Genomic DNA, 17,137 nt, shown 5'->3' with positions numbered 1-17,137 from the left:
ATAAACGTTCAGAGTTCTGAGCATTACTTTTGTTTTGGTAACACAAAATAGATTTTAAAAAAGCCCATATATGGTATCATATCTATTGGCACTACTTAAATGTAGTTAGGTTCCATGAACAAGACAATTAATTAACAGAACTTCAGGATGAATAAGATTAAAATGGTGTCCTGTTTTTCAATGTTTCAGTTTGCCTTTATTGATATTTATTGGTGTTTAGTGAAGCTTTTTTAAGATATTTTTCATATTCAGTTGCCCTTGAGTATAAGATATAAAGACCTGGGTTTTGTTTTCAGTGGTGAATGAACTGCATCAGCCAATATTATGCTTACCCTTGGCCATAGGCTTTCTACTGGATTTTGCAGTGGAGTTTGCTGTGATTTGAGGAAAATTTCAGCACAGCACTGTACAGAGGATCTGGGCAAGCAGCTATGTAGCTCCTTAACCAATCAGATCCAAGAATTCTTATTCCAGCACATAGGACAGAATTTAAACTAAAAATATCCACTTGCAGCAGGTTAGGGCACAGGCGTGGTGGAGAGAAGGTGCAAAAGCTGATAGTGGGTCAGGAACCTGATTGTTTCATCAGTGGATTTTGCCACGGCTCTCTAACTCAGGCTGCTTTCAGGTTTCCTGACCAATCACAGATTGCAAACATGTTAACTGTGGCTTCCACAACTGGAGGAATGGAGAGGAGACCTGGGAAGGCTGCTCCCAGAGTCTCTCAATCTTCCCTGGAGGTCCTGCAGTGGGAGCTGAGGGGCTAAAATGAGGAGATGTTTTGTGCATTGGGAGTGGGAGGCTAGCCTCCCAAGCTAGGCAAATGTGGAATGAAGTGGACAGGGAAGTCAGCAGTCCCTCAAACCTGGATACAGTACCTCAAAAGGTTCATTAAGCTTAAAAGAGAAGGAAAGGTGAGCGCCATAACACTTTCAGATGCCAACTCCACACTCTGACTTTCCCAGCACTCTCCTGCACAGCACTTGAGGCACCTCCTTACATCCCTATATGAATAACCAACACTCACAGTCACCCTCAATATTTTGACATCTCACCCCCATCACAGTCTGTCACCCTCCACAAATGTCATCATTGCATTCACACAATCCATTCCTAACTCCCACTCCCATTGCACAAAACAACTCCACATAACTCTGCTTTCTTCTCTTGCAAGAAAGCACATGAACTCTTGAGGCACTGTATCCAGGTTCTAGGGACTACACTCCTGCTGTTGACTTCCTCAGCCACATCCATCCATCCCCTCTTGGTTTGAGAGGCTAGCCTCTTCCTGCCATTGAGGAAAACATCACCTCACTTCAGTCCCTCAGCTCCCCCAGCAGGACCTTCAGGGAAGAGTGAGAGACAGAGAGCCAAGGAGGTCAGGGGATAGGGGTGCCTTCAGTGAATGCCACCACCAGACACTGGCATGAGTACCCACTTAGGCTACAGGGAAGGAAGGTTTGTTCCAGTTGACCGAAGGTATCAGCATCAACCTTCCATGAAAGCCTAACCCTCATGTTGTACTGGTGCTCAGGCATGTCACAAAAGTTGTCCCTCTGTCTGTAGACTCAGAATTGGAGTCTCACCTCCTCTGAGCTGAAGCTCTGTGTCCATACCCTTTGTTCTGTGGAGCAGCATGTGGCTGTGGAAGGCAACTGGTACTGTTGGTCATGTTGGCCCTGGTGCTGATAATGCTATTGGCATTGGTGTTGCTGCTCCTCTTCATCATCAGCATAGGCTGTTCCCATGCTGCAGAATAAAGGCTGACAACAAGGAAGATCAGAATAAATCAGGATGAGTGAAGTCCAATGTGACTTTAAAAATATTGGAATCACCTGTAAAGCAGTGAAATCTGGTCTTCCGAACAAGTACCGGAAGTGCAAACCTTTCACATTATCGGCCCAGCAGCCTTGTCATTTCACTGTTTAAAGGCTTTCCAGCTTGAGTTTAACTGAACAATGACTCCCTGCTGTATTCCTGCCAGGTGCCCTGGTGAGCTCCACATGGCTTGGGAAACCTGCATTGACTCCTGAATTAAATTCACAATTTATCTCCTGGCATTGCCCAGACCTGCCCTGCCACCACCCTACCACCCCCACCCCCATCCCCAACACCACCTTGGCAGTTAAAATTCTGCCTGTAGAGTCTGAAGTAAGTACTGCAAGATTTTCAAAAATTTGTTCATGGGATGTGGGCATCAGTGGCTAGGCCAGCATTTAATGCCCATTCCTATTTGTCCTTGTTCACTTTTAAGAGGCATTTTTAAGAGTCAGCCACATTGCTGTGGGTCTGGAGTCACATGTAGGCCCGACCAGGTAAGTACAGCAGATTTCCTTCCCTAAAGAACATTAGTGAACAAGATGGGTTTTTCGTCAACGACAACGGTTTCATGGTCATCATTAATCTTTTAATTTCAGATTTTTATTGAATTCAAATTTCACCATCTGCCATGGCGGGATTCCCCAGAGCATTACACTGGGTCTCTGGAATACTAGCCAGTGACAATACCACTACACCACATAAGCGTGGAAAATATTATGAGCAATGTGTCACGAAGTTAATACCTTCATAATAAATTCTTTTCTCTATAATTTTATTTGGAAACATTATACTATTTCAAATAAATGGGAATTCTTTAAAATAGCGGAAAGAGGATTTGATATTGACACATTTCACATTTATATAACACTGCAAACAGCAATTTCCAGTTTTTAGAGGAATTATAGTCAGATGAATGTGGGATCACATTTCTCAGTCTAACCCATGCTACAATCATCCTAGTTCACCAAGTGATGGTATGTCCCTGAATTTGAACTTTTGCAAACAAGGGAAGAGTTTTATTCAGGTACACAGTCTAGGAAAGTTCTGCACAGTAAAATGTTAAGAGAAGCATTGGTATTTTATGCAGGTTACATTGCTGAGGGTTTATTTAGCAGAATATAAGATAGTATAAATAGTGAAACACACAAATATAGTGAAGGGAGCTAATTAAAGGTTGATTGGTTATTGATCAGAATCTTGATGGAGAGAAACTAATATTTCTATCCCTGGTATGATGTGCCAATGGTCAAATTACTGTGTGTTCCTATAGTTTCATGTTAGTCTATTAAAAATTAGGCATAATTTAATATTAAGTGCATTGAAGACATCAATGTGCAACATGGTTTGATATTGGCAAATCATAACAAATATTTTCTTTCTACCACAAAGCCAGTATTTGTCATTAATTTACCTGAAAGTCATCAGTGAACTCTCAGATCAGTAAATATTTTCCATCATTTCGCCAGAGCCACATTGTGCAAGATTGACAAATATGAAGAAAAAGAATCCATTATATTTGCTGAAAGAGCAGTGCCATGTCATTTCCCTCTTGACCAGTTGATCTTTAACAATTAATAAAAAGGCTTGACCTTGCTGTACCAGTACATTTTTTTTACCTGAAGCTAGAAATTTTAGCTTGCTAATCAATAAAAGTCAATTGGTCAATGAAAGCTCAGTCAGTGTTTGCCATTAAATAAATATTTACTGTTCTGTACAACATGTTACAATAATGACTGAGAGTCATTATACAGTATTAAGAGCTAAGTATTTTACCAACTTCCTTGTGAAATTGAACTTTCGAACAACACGATCTAGTCATGAGTCATAACTCAAAGCAAAATTCAAGATGAGAACATGGGCCAGGATTTTACAGTCGGTGTGTGGGGAGCAGGCCCGACATGCATACGCGTAACATGATGCCCGATGACATTGGGTGTGCATCCCGACGTCACTGCGCACAATTGCGATATTTCGGAGGCGCCCGCCATTAATTAACAGGGCAGTTAAGGCCCTTGAGGCAGCAATTGATTTCCATTTTGTACAGCCCGTGCGATTTTCAGGGCATCACACTGGCCCAACATGCAGGCGGGTAGGCTACATTTTCAAAAACTTCATCCATGGGCAGGATAAGAGGGATGAGTGGGTTCACTAAGGCGAGTCGTTAGAACTTTAGATGATTACTTACTGCTATTTGCTTGTGTGAACAGGACAACTTTATTTCGCTTCAGAGCTGCTTTGAGAGAAATAAGAGGCTTCAGTTCAGGACTCCGGAGGAATCATACCACTTGGGGCTTTCCAGGTATCAGACAGCCTTCCCTTACCCTGGGAATGGGGATTGCGGTCTCTGCTGGAGGCACTTCCTCTGAGGAGCAAAAGAGAGCCAGAAGGGGAGGAGGCCAGGTGTCTCTATTCAGCCTCCAGTGGAGTGACCTGTGAGAGGAGAGGTGCAGTAACAAGGGGCACAGGGCCAACAGGAAGTCTAAGGCAAAAGGGGCCGCAGAAGATGCCACTATCCTGCTGCCAGGGTTTACAAGGGGCGATGTAGCTACCTCAATATGTCCGAGGTGCAATGCTGAAGGAGGCTCTGCCTCTCAAGGGAGACAGTGACCTCCATCTGTCATGTGACCAGACCTTAGATCAGCTCCAACTGTGTGGGTGGACACCCCATGCTGAAGGTCACAATGGCCCTCAACTTCTATGCCTACGGCCCTTTCCAGGGGTCAGTGGGTGATCTTTGTGCAGTCTCTGAATCAGCTGTCCAAGCTGGTGACAGACACTCTGTTCAGGCCTGCATTGACTTTCATCCACTGCCACTGGGACAAGGCCAGCCAAGCACAGCGAGCCAGAGGATTTGCAGCGATTGCTGGCTTCCCCCATGTCCAGGGTGCAATAGACTGCACACATGTGGCCATCAAGGTGCCAGCAGGTGAGCCCGGTGCCTTTGTCAACAGGATGGGCTTCCACTCCATGAACGTGCAGATAGCATGTGACCATAAGATGCAGATTCTGCAAGTCTGTGCAAGATACCCAGGCAGCTCCCACGACACCTACATCCTCAGACACTCCCAGATGCCGACGCTCTTCAGTGCTCCAGCCTGGCTGGATGGTTGGCTGCTGGGTGACAAGGTTGCTTTGTCAGCAGATCATGAGTTCAGTAGTGAGTCTGAGGATGAGCACGCTCAGGAGAACGCTGAGGGGATAGACGCAGACCTGGGCAACCTCCAGGGAGACAGGGACATCTGGGAGGCTTTGACCAATGCTCCTTCAGCTAGCCTGCCAAAGATGAACCACCGCCACATGCCAGGGCTGCAGACTCCATACTCGATACCTGACAGCAATATTTGCCTGGTCAACAACTAGCACAATGTGCTATTTCAATAAAGCTCAATGACAGACAAGTCACTCATAACATCTTGGGTTACCCTTCACCTGCAGAACTAATGAAGCACCCAGAGGCTTGTTGAACACAAATGCATTTACTGTTTTGGAGCCTGGCATACATAAATCAAATTAAACGTGAAGGTGTTCAACATCACACCAACTTAACAAGAACTTAAAAGCAGGGCAAAAGAAAACCACCAGTGATAAGTCCGGGCTGTGCCTAAGGTGCTTTATGTTTACATTTGCAGGTGCCAAGTCTCGGTGCTCCCCGCTCACTGGCAGCAGCATTGGAGACAGCCCTGCTCACTCTGCTGTCCTGTTGGCCTTGATGACCTTGGCAGGCATCCTCTGGCCATTGGAGCCTGTGCTGGCTCCACCTGGGAGGGAGCGGCCAGTGCCATGGCTGGCATCTCCCCAGTCACCGCAGCCTTATCAGATGCCACGGTCACTGGCAGAGGGGCAGAGGAGCAGCTGCTGTCATCCAGAATGCCCTGAGAGGAGCCCGCAGAGATGACAAGCAGCTTGTGCACCAATGTCAGGTTGCTTTGGACCTCCCTGCTCACCATTGATGGATGGGCACTTAGCTGGGATACTGGGTGCCCAACCTTCTCCCACACTGACACTGACCACCTGAGGTCAATATTGCTGTGAGGGCTTGCAGGTCCGAGCGCATCCCCAGGAAGCCCTGATTCAGCTCCTGGAGGAGCCTCTCCATAAGAGTCTCCACTCTCTCCATGGAGGAGGCAGTGCACTCGGGCATGAGGGTCATTGCATTGCTCAAGCTCTGCATGGACTCCTCCATCATGGAGACCATGGCACATATTCCTTCATTTATCTCTGCCAGATCGTCCCACAGACCCTGCTGAACTTCCAGCATCTGCTGCCTCAGGGACGACTCCAGACTCAGATCATCAGCCACCGACTGAGCATGTTCCTGGTTGCCAGCATTCCTCCCACTGCTGGTGCCCTGGGCACTCTCTGCCTCTGCCTACACTCAAGCGAGTGTGAAGTGTCCTCACTGCCGTGCACTGAGATACTAGCTGATGACCTTAATCCCACCGAGGTGCTGGTATCTGCGCTGGTGCCTGCCTGGCTGGTAGGTGTGATGCTGATGAGTTCAGATCATCTGTGCCCTCAGGGCTGAGCGGTGAACCTTCAGGGTCCTGAAACCAAGGGTGCTCTGGTGAGCCTGAAAGGAAGAACAAGAACATGTCATTAGTTGAAGTCGTTAAACTGTTACTGTGCATGCCTGGCATCCGGATCAGGGTGTGCTCGTCTTTCCGTTATCAAACAGGATTCCATGTTGGATGCTGAAATCAATATACAGTCAACAGTGGAATGGTTGCTATTACAGACATTCTGACCTCAGTGCACTGCACTCTTACCTCCCAATGGCACCCCAACCTCACCGCTGCTAATTGATCTAGATGCATGTCGTGCCTCCAGTTCCAGTGACTTCTGCTCGTATCTGGACAGGATTAGAAGGCAGGGTGGCCCTCTGCCAGTCCACAGCCTCTCTGCATTATGGGCTGCCTTCTCCTGAAAGGAGAGAGGAGCCTTGATTAGTCCACCCTGTACCTGCAGTGCCATTGCAGCCTGGCCAACCCCACCTGAGGAATACCGCATAGGGCTCAGCCAATTCATGACCCTGGAGCCACAAAACACTCATACCAAGCAGCCAGGGCTCACCCCCTTGCTCAGATGCTGCCTCCATGACATATGCTACTTACATCCTACAAACTCTGAAGTCTGGGGGTAGGGGCTGGGGTTCTAAGTGACCCATGCCAACATGGTACTTACCCTTCCCGATCGCAGGAGATCAATAAACCGTTTGCGGCACTGCACCCATGTGTGCCTCAAAACATCATGGGATATGGTGCCACCTTGTCCCAGGCATGTTTGGTTAGGTGGGGGGCCTCCTCCTTCTGTCCCTTAGGACAAGGATATTCCAATGTGCTACCACCTCCTCCAGGAGGACAGTGAGGCACTTGTCGGAAAACCTAGGGGCTGACTGCACTGCTGACCTGCCCTCCCGCCTGCCCTGTTCTCCAAAGTCATTCTGCATTGCTGATCTGCAAAGAAAATGGCAGCATTAGCACGGCTGCCTGCACCGTTTTTGAATAGGCCACTGGGTCGCTATTGGGCCAGGCGGACATTGGCCTCCTGCCCCCCCCATGCCCCTTCCCGCTGATCTTGGGAAACATGCATTACACCAGGCGGGCCTTAATTGGCTCGCCGGCGTAAAATGGTGGTGCAGACCTGTTCACGAGTGGCGGTCGGGTTTCTGACCGCTCCCACCCACTCCCTCCAAGCCCGCCCAATGCGGGAAAAATTCTGGCCATTGTGATTGTTTATTTCAATAGCTTTGCTCATTAGAAATAAAACCAACATTTTGGAGAAAGGACAGTCCCATTTTGCGTTATAGATTCGTTATTCATTAATATGTTCTCTCTTACCGCCTCTCCTGTTTTTATTGGTTTTCACAATGGGTTGTGGTTCCATGGGTGTCAGCAATCCTCTGGTGCCTTATTCAAGTAGCAACTCTTGTTATGACCACTATAGGGAGTGATAACTAAAAAACAAGATTTGTATTCCCCCTGGCCAACTTTAAGGAATTACACGACAACGTTTCAATTTTAAGATTTTTACTGTAACAAACTAACTAAAAGCAACATGACTAAAATTACCTAGTAACAACTAATATTCTAAGCTACAAAAAAACCCTCATTATTGCTTTAACATGACTGATAACCACATTATACTTACATAGTAAAGGACATGTGGGGAGACAGGGGATTACATCTGAGTGAGGCTTGGCCTAAATAGCTAAGTGGTTATGGTACTGGGTTGGTAACCCCAAGATCAAGAGTTCAAATCTCACAATGGTAAACAATGTAACTTCATCTGAAACAGATGGAAACGGGTTTGTACTCGAAAGAGTTACTTCTACCTTTACTCAAAAGAGTTACATCTTATGCTCTGAGTGCTATCTTACCGGGGTCAAGTTCTGGTCATAAACCAGCTGATCGCCGCCATGTTGTGGTATCGACTGGTCACTTTGACCCCTCCCCCGGACTTTGTCACAAGAATCCAGAAATTGTTAGTCGACTTCTTCTGGGACAAAAGATTGCACTGGGTCGCTGCTAAGGTTCTGAGTCTCCCGCTTAGGGAGGGTGGTCAGGCTCTAGCGTGCCTACGCACACAGGTGGCGACTTTCCGCCTTCAGACCCTGCAGCGATACCTCTACGTCGAGCCTCCTCCTAGAAGGTGTGCCCTGACGACATATTTCTTCCGTCAGGTGCACGGCCTGAATTATGACATGCAGCTCCTGTTTATAGAACAGATGGGCCTCGGTGGCTCCTTGCAGGCGTTGCCTGTCTTTTACCAGGACCTGATCAAAGTCTGGAAAGTGGTCGCCTCACGACGCAGCTCTCCCCCGTCAGGAGTAGCGGCTATCGTCAGAGAGCCGCTGCTCAGGAATCCGCCCCTCCGTCCTTTTGAGTGGTTGGCGGAGAGGAGGGCTGTGGCCGCAGGGGTGACCAGGATCGGGGACGTGCTGGGTAGCGGAGGACTGGGCTGGATGCTCCCGCAGGAGTTGGCGCGTCGCGCGTCTGTGAGTGTCCAGGTCGCAGCCGATGCCATCCAAGACCTGAGAACGGTCGTGCTCAGACCCGACGTTATTTTGGGTCTTGAGGTGGCCCAGGTGCGCGGTGGTCTTCCGTCTGAGCGTTCCCCTGTTCGGACGGAATTCCACATTGGCCCCAAGCCCCGAACACTCCCTCGGGTGCTGGTGTCCCGCAATATGTCCCTGAGGCGGGACATGCCCTCCGTGCCTTTTGGCACGGCAAAGAGGGGCTTTTTGTATGGACTGCTGCTGCACACCTTCCATTTTCTCGCCCTTGTCCGTCGACCGGACACGCCCTGGTGTGCCTTGTTGCCGTCCGGCGGCAGAGGCCCCCAGTGGGAGGCCCTCTACGGAGGTGTCCTCCCCCTTTCTATCGGGGAACTGGGTTGGAGGGTGTTGCATGCAGTAGTCCCGTATAATAAGAGGATGCATAGGTTCACGGACTCTCACGACACGTGCCCTTTTTGCGGTCTTGTGGAGTCCGTGGACCATGTATATATAGGGTGTTGTAGGCTGCACTCCCTTTTTAGTTATTTGAAAAACCTTTTATTGATGTTTTGTTTGCACTTCAGCCCCACGCTCCTGATCTATGGGCACCCTGTGTGGAAGGGGACCTCCTCGTGAACCTGCTCCTGGGCCTGGCCAAGTTGGCCATTAACAGGTCCAGGCAGCGGGCGATCGACGGGGGAGTCCCGCCCGATTGTTTGTCCCTCTTCCGCGGCTACGTTCGCTGCCGGATGTCCCTGGAGAGGGAGCACGCGGTGTCTGCTGACACACTCGAGGCCTTCCGTGCTCGGTGGGCACCGTGGGGACTGGGGTGTTTTGTTGACCCCTTTAATCACATTTTAATTTAAAGTCTGTAAGGTTCCTTTAAATTTTGTCCTTGGTTTTACAGCTGACCTGAATTAGGGGCTGTGCCTGATTTATCCCAATTTTGTTGATTTAGTTTAATTGGTTTCATTTAAAAAGATTATCAAGAGTTCAAATCTCACAATGGCAAACTATGAAACTATGTAACTTCATCTGAAACAGATGAAAACGTGTTTGTACTCGAAAGAGTTACATCTGAGTGAGATGGAAACCAAGTGAGTAGTGAACTAAGTTCACATGGTAAGTTCTGGTAAGTGTTTTCAGGCTTATAAATAGATTAAGAATCAGGCTCTGACATAGAACTAACGAACTTCAAGTAAGTTGGACTAGCTTGTTAAACAGGGAGCTGCCTGGTAGGGGCAGATATCTGTCGATCAACTGAAAACAACTAACTTGTTAAACAAGGCACTGATGTTAGTGGTGGTTATCTGTCAATCAGCTGAAAGCAGTTGGTCTAATTGGTGTTAATTACTGTAGAAAGAAGCTAAACTTGCCAGTGACTCAATATAAGAGCCAGTCTTTTCAAACCACATGATCAAAGGGGCATGTGAGGAAACAGGAGACAAAGCCTGAGTGAAAGGGAGACCAATTGAGTAGCAAATTTGGTTCAGGTGGGAATATGGTGCATGGGGGAAAGAGTTGTAGCATACATAGGAATTATTCTAAGTTAATTAAGAAGGTAACTAAATTAACTAAATATCATAAGTAACAATGGCAGGACAGGTGTTATGTTGCAACTGTGGGACGTGGGAGCTTTTGTATGCCAAGGCGATCCATGACAAACACGTGTGCAGAAAGTGTAAGAAGCTACAGGAATTCCAGATCAGGTTAATGATCCAGAAGCTGAATTTCAGACACTGCCCAACATAAGGTATGGGGTAAAATACCTGGGCACTTTTTTCCCAAGGTTGGTCACACCTCTTAGAATAGGATCGTCTGTTTTGGTCAGCGGTGAGGGACAGGAGGATATGACCATGAGTGAGACAGGTAAAAGAACCAAGCAGGCAATAGTGGAGGAGCCTCAGAGTTTGCAATTGTCAAACAGGTTTGAGGTGATCACAACCTGTGTGGACGAAAGCAAGGTCTGCAAGGTAGATGAGCTGACTGGCCATGGCACCATGGTACAGGAAGCTGTTCAAGCTGGAGGAGTAAACAGGAATGTAATGGTGGCAGGGGAAAGTATACTGAGGGGGATTGACACTGTTCTCTACAGCAAAGAGTGAGAGTCCATAAGGCCTGGTGCCAGGGTTTGGGACATCAGCCTGGAACTGGAGAGGAACTTGAAGTGGGAGGGGGAGGATCCAGTTGTTATGGTCTATACATAGGCTGGACAAGGAAAGAGGTTCTGCATAGTAAATATGCGGAGCTAGGCACCACATTAAGAAGCAAAACCTCAAAGGTTTGGATCTCTGGATTATTACCTGAGCCATGTGCAAATAAGCATAGGGCAAATAAGATTAGAGAGATGAATGCATGGGAGAAGTGGGTTCCAGCTTGTAGGACACTGGCATCAGTACTGGGGAAATTGGGGGCTGTACCATTAGGATGGCCTACACCTGAACCATGCTGGGACCAGTGTTCTTGCAAACCACATAACTAGGGAAGTAGAGAGGGCTTTAAACTAAACAAGGTGGAGTGAGGGATCAAGCTTGGGTAGATGTAGCAAATCAAGGGGTAGAGTCAAGACAGGAGAGCAAAATAGTAATGTGGGAAATGAGGATCAGAGAATGGCAGGAAAGGACAGAGAAAAAACCCAAAAATACACCAACAGTCAAGGCTAGATGTTACAAAGATAACCAAAAGACAAAACTAAAGGTTTTGTATCTGAATGCACGTAGCATTCATAATGAAGTATATGAATTGATGCACACATTGAAGTAATTAAATATGATCTGACAGTTCATGGTGTAGAGGGTAATATACAAGCATGGATAGAAGATTGGCTGGCTGGGAGAAAACAGAGACTATGCATAAATGGGTATTATTCAGGTTGGCAGGATGTGACAAGTCAATTCTTGCAGGGGTCTGTGCTGGACCCTCAAATTTTTACAATTCATATCAATGACTTAAATGAGGGGTGCAAAGGCATGGTAGCTAAATTTGCAGATAACACAAAGATAGGTCGGAAAGTATGTCATGAAGAGGACATAAGAAGTTTGCAGACAGATGTAGATAGGTTGAGTGAGTGGGCAAAAATATGGTAGATGGCGTACAATGTAAGAAAATGTGAGGCATAAAAAAGTGCAGCATTACCTAAATGGAGAACAACTGCAGAATTCTGAGTTGGAGAGGGATCTAGGTGTTCTAGTGCATGAGTCACAAAAACTTCGTATATAAGTAATTAAGAAGGCTAATGGAATGCGATCCTTCATTATGAGAGCAATTGAACATAAAAGTAAGGATGGTATGCTACAATTATACAGGGTATTGGTGAGACAACATCTTGAATACTGTGTGCAGTTTTGGTCTCCTTATTTAAGGAAGGATGTAAATGCATTGGAGACGGTTCAGAGGAGGTTTACGAGATTGATACCTGGAATGAATGGGTTGTCTTATGAGGAAAAGTTGGGCAGACTGAGCTTGTTTCCATTGAAGTCTAGAAGAGTGAGGGGTGAGTTACTGATGTATATAAGATCCTGAACAAGGAGGACATGGTAAAGATGTTTCTTCTTGTGTGTGAGTCCAGAACTAGGGGTGCTGTTTTAAAATTATGAGTTGCCCTTTTAGGACAAAGATGAGGAGAATTTTTTTTCTCTAAGATGGTTGTGCAACTTTGGAATTCTCTGCCTCAGAAGGCGGTGGAAGCGGGGTCATTGAATATTTTAAAGGCAGAGGTAGATAGATTCTAGTTAGGCAAAGAAATCAAAGGTTATCTGCGGTAGATGGGAATGTGGATTTAAAACACAAAAAGATCATCCATGATCTTCTTGAATGGCAGAGTGGCCGATTGGCCTACTTCTGCACCCAATTCATATGTTCGTATATACATTACAACACACTTTCCATAGGATTATAGGCTTTATGAGAAACAGTCCACAACCACTCCCAAATACGAATGGGTCCACCTGTACCCAATTCGCTAAGTCACAATGTCAAGTGACCGCCAAAAGGCATTTCCCTCAGTTTTCAGAGAATTTCCAAACTGACTACCAGCAGTAAGATCAACTTCAATGATTTCTCCCACCGACCTTGCTAGGATAAATCTCCCAGTTCCCCAAATTGCTATGGGATGCGACTCTTCGACTAGAGACCATCTTCTGCATTGTGCTTGGTAGTTTACAGAAAGTCACCTCACTCCTCTCTGCTAACCATACTATCTACAACCCTTTGTCCCTCTCCATGAGACCTTTCTCTCTTTCCCCTTTTCTGTTCAAAAACTCTTCAAAAACTAGTCAGCACAACTGAGTTTGCCTTTGTTTTCAGGTGTGAACACTTTACACGTTTTTCCCAATAAGCAAATCTGATTTCCCCCATCCTCATAGCAGCCAAGGTTTGTTCTTGGGCAGAATTTGAAATAAATCACATGACCCTCTGCATTCCTCCCTTTTACTCTCTCCATCCCTCTCCATTTTACCTTGAATTAAAGAGATAGTTTAAAACATAGTCATCTTATAATAACTTTGTACTCTTAATACTCTTTATACATGAGCTTTGGCATTCAATGTTAGTAGCCTGTCTTAACTATGGAAGACATCACAGCCAAACTGGGTTATCTGTTACTGTTCTGTTGAAGAGTCATACGGACTCAAAACGTTAACTGTGTTCCTCTCTGCAGATGCTGCCAGACCTGCTGAGTTTTTCCAGATATTTTTATTTTTATTTTTGTTTTGGGTTATCTTCTTTCTTGGCTTAAGAAATTTGAATATTATTTCTATCATAAAGTTGATTAGCTTGTGCCTATTGATAGAGTATAGGAATAGGCAAAAGAGTAAGCCATACAGCTCCTTGACCCTGCTGTGCCATTTATTAAGATCATGGAATCTGTAAGATTCAGAGGAAACTTTGGAACCAGTCTAGTGGCAAAAAGGGGAAGCAGTAGTGCATTATTAAAGTTCAGGCCTCTTCCAAAGCATCATTGAGTACCTTTGAAGAGGGTAAAAGGTAGACTCATGACAGGAATACGTTTGACAAATCCATTAGTTGGTGCTGAGCTCCACTGGGTGACCAATTGAACCACTTAAATGGCCAATTCATGCCTCCATGGGGATTTTGTCCATGGCGGGAGGGCCTCCTGCCATTTGAGGAGACCACCAGGTAAATCCTGCGGTCTCCCAGCAGGTCCTGGGTAGGGGCCCATCAACAAGACAACAGGAGTTAGCAGGCTGTCTCCAATGCCGGTGCCAACGAGGGGGGAGCATTTAGATGTAGCAGCCATAAACATAAGTTTAAAGCGCCTTAAGCACAAGAGGGTGATCTTTTGTTCCTCCATTTTGTTTTACTTTTTTTAATGGCATGACCAACAACACCAAATATTGTTCTGTTCAATAATTTGTGAGCTCCAACATTAAGTTACATTTGCTTTTGTGTTATTTGCCTGTGTATGCTTCATTTGTTTTGTAGGTGCAGGGTAGGCCAGTATGTAATGCTGGACGTGGGTGGCTCAAAACTTTATTGCACAGGCACTGAGTGTATCTTGGGGGCAAAGGAAAGGATCATTTTTGTGATCTAGGATGGAAGCAGCAGCCCTGGCATGAGGTGGTAGCTCTTATTTGGCAGCCTAGCTGAAGGAGCGTTGGATCAAAGCATCCCTGGTTTCCCTGCCTCCCTGGAGGTTACTGAGGTCTGCCTCCACACCCTCAGCATTCTCCTCACTGTGCTCCTCTTCTGACTCACTACTGGACTCATCCTCTGTTGCCTGTGCAAATGCATCAACATCCTCTTCCTCCAGTGGGTCCCCCCTTGCCAGTGCCAGATTGTGGAGAGCACAGCATGTAACCACAGTCAGTACACCCACTCTGGGGGCTAATGGAGTGTGCCCCCTGAACTGTCCAGGCATCAGAAGCGCATCTGCTGAAGACCTATTGTTTTCTCTACCTCAGCCATGATGGAGATGTAGCTCCTGTTGTATTGCTGCTCCATCCCTGTTCTTGCTTGGTGGAGTGGTGTCATGAACCCCCTTTTCATGGGATAGCCCTTGTCACCCAGCCGCCATCCATCCAGTTGGGCTGGAGCACTGAAGAGCCTCAGCACCTGGGAGTGCCTCAGGATGTAGGCGTCGTGGGAGCTGCCTGGGTACCTTGCACAGACTTGCAGAATCTGCATCCTGTGATCACACACTATCTGCACATTCATGGAGTGGAAGCCCTTCCTGTTGACGAAGGCACCGGCCTCACCTGCTGGCACCTTGATGGCCGCATGTGTACAGTATATTGCACCCTGGACATGGGGGAATCCAGCATTTACTGAAAAGCCTCTGGCTCGCTCAGCCTGGCTGGCCTCGTCCATAAGGAAATGAATGAAAGTCAATACCCACCTGAACAGAGCTTCTGTCACCATCTTGACCCAACTGTGGACAGTGGGTCAAGCTGGTGACACAGATCCCCCACTGATCCCTGAAAAGAGCCAGAGGCATAGAATTTCTGGGCCATTATGACATTCAGAGCCATTGGCATGGGGTGTCCACCCACACAGTCGGAGCTGATCTCAGGCCCAATCATCTGGCAAGTGGAGGTCACAGTCTCCCTGGAGAGGCAGAGTCTCTTATGGCACTGCACCTCAGACATATTGAGGTAGCTGCATTGCCACCTGTAAACCCTGGTGGCAGAATAGTGGCATCTTCTGCGGCACCTTCTGCCTTGGAGTACCTGCTGGCCCTGCGCCCCTTGTGCCTGCACCTCTCCACCCACAGGTCCCGCCTCTGGAAACTGCATTGGCACAACTGGCCTCCTCTCCCTTCTGCCCTTCTCTTCCTCTGAGGGGAAGGTGCCTCCAGTGGAGAGCACAATCCCCATTACCACGGTAACAGAAGACTGTCTGATACCTGGAAGGGTCCATACAGTCTGAATCCTCAGGGGGCCCTGAAGACACCAATAAGTCCTGAAATGACGTGTGGAAATGCTCAGAACGAAGCCCCGATCAGAGATTAATCTGACAAGTCCAATAAGCAACCAGCAGCAAGTTATCTCCTACATTCCTCACTGCTCACACTGACAATGCTGCTGACCCTTTTTATCCGCCCCTGGATGAAGTTTTGCAAATTGTGGCCTACCCGCCTGCCCACTTTGTCCATGCGATGAGCGAAAAATTGCACAGGCAATGTTAAATCACTGTCAATTTGGTTGTCAAGGGCCTTAACTGGCCTCTTAACTAATGGTGAGCATGGGTCTGACTCCTTGCGCCCGCAGACCGAAATATGGCATGATGCTAACGGTAGCACACGTCATTTTACCTCATTTGGGTCGGGCATACGCCCGCCTGATGAGCAGAAAATTCTGCCCTTAATCTATGATGTTACAATAGCTCTGTCAACGTTTCCATCTGCAAAGTGATCTTGCCATTGAGACATGACAAAGGTGATCATTTTCCCCATTGGGGGGGAAGTGCGGGAGCAGGTGCAGGCAGGCGCACCTCTGATCATCGTCCCTGATTGGGGGCATGCTGCCACTTTATGTTGGCAGACCAATTAAGGCCCACCCAGCATGACGTCCACCAGGAAGTGCTATGTGTCCCTGTGTATGCGGGGGGATTCCCTCAACCGGGAGTGCACTCCTTTGCGCATGCACGTGAAAGAGCGCACAGATCTCCCTGAGGCTCAGTTCTGCCTCAGGGAGATAGGCTTCGAATTAAAATTTGCAATAAAAATTATAGAAAAATTTCCCTGATATGTCCCCTCATGTGACACTGTCAAATGAGTTGGGACATGCCCATAACTTTAATTGAAACCTTTATTAAAAATGTAAATACCCTCATGAAACCTCATCCCACCCGTGGATGAAGTTCATGCTTTTTCTGAAGCCTGCCAGGTTGGACGGGCAGGTCAATTAATGATTTTAAGTAGTGTCTCAATGGCCTCAATTGGCCGTTGACAGGTCGGCGGGTGCAGAGTTGACTCGGCTGCACCCCCACCGACCTGAAAGTGGAAATGACGTGGGGTGATGTCAGGAGTTCCACTCAACGTCATCCTGTCTCATTTTACACATTAGCGAGTGGGCCCCGTCCCTGCTCGCCGACCAGAAGATCCTGCCCCATTGAGAAGCCATTGCAGGAAATATGTTAACTATAGGAATGAGACAGTAGAAACAGGCCCATGAAAGGATGGTTTCACGAGGATGAATCGGGAGGATGCATGGTTTTAAGACTGAAACCGCATTGAAGAGATGTGAACAGGGAGTGATTAGAGAAATGTGCATATTTGATGTGGATTTCTCAGTAATTTGGTTGGCGGCTCTTAAGCATGCATTTCGTATATGTCATACTAACTAAACAGAACATAAATGGATG

This window comes from Carcharodon carcharias, chromosome 1, assembly GCF_017639515.1.
Source record: "Carcharodon carcharias isolate sCarCar2 chromosome 1, sCarCar2.pri, whole genome shotgun sequence".
NCBI lineage: Eukaryota > Metazoa > Chordata > Chondrichthyes > Lamniformes > Lamnidae > Carcharodon > Carcharodon carcharias.
The sequence above is the reverse complement of the archived record's forward strand: the minus strand, read 5'-3'. Positions refer to the sequence as shown.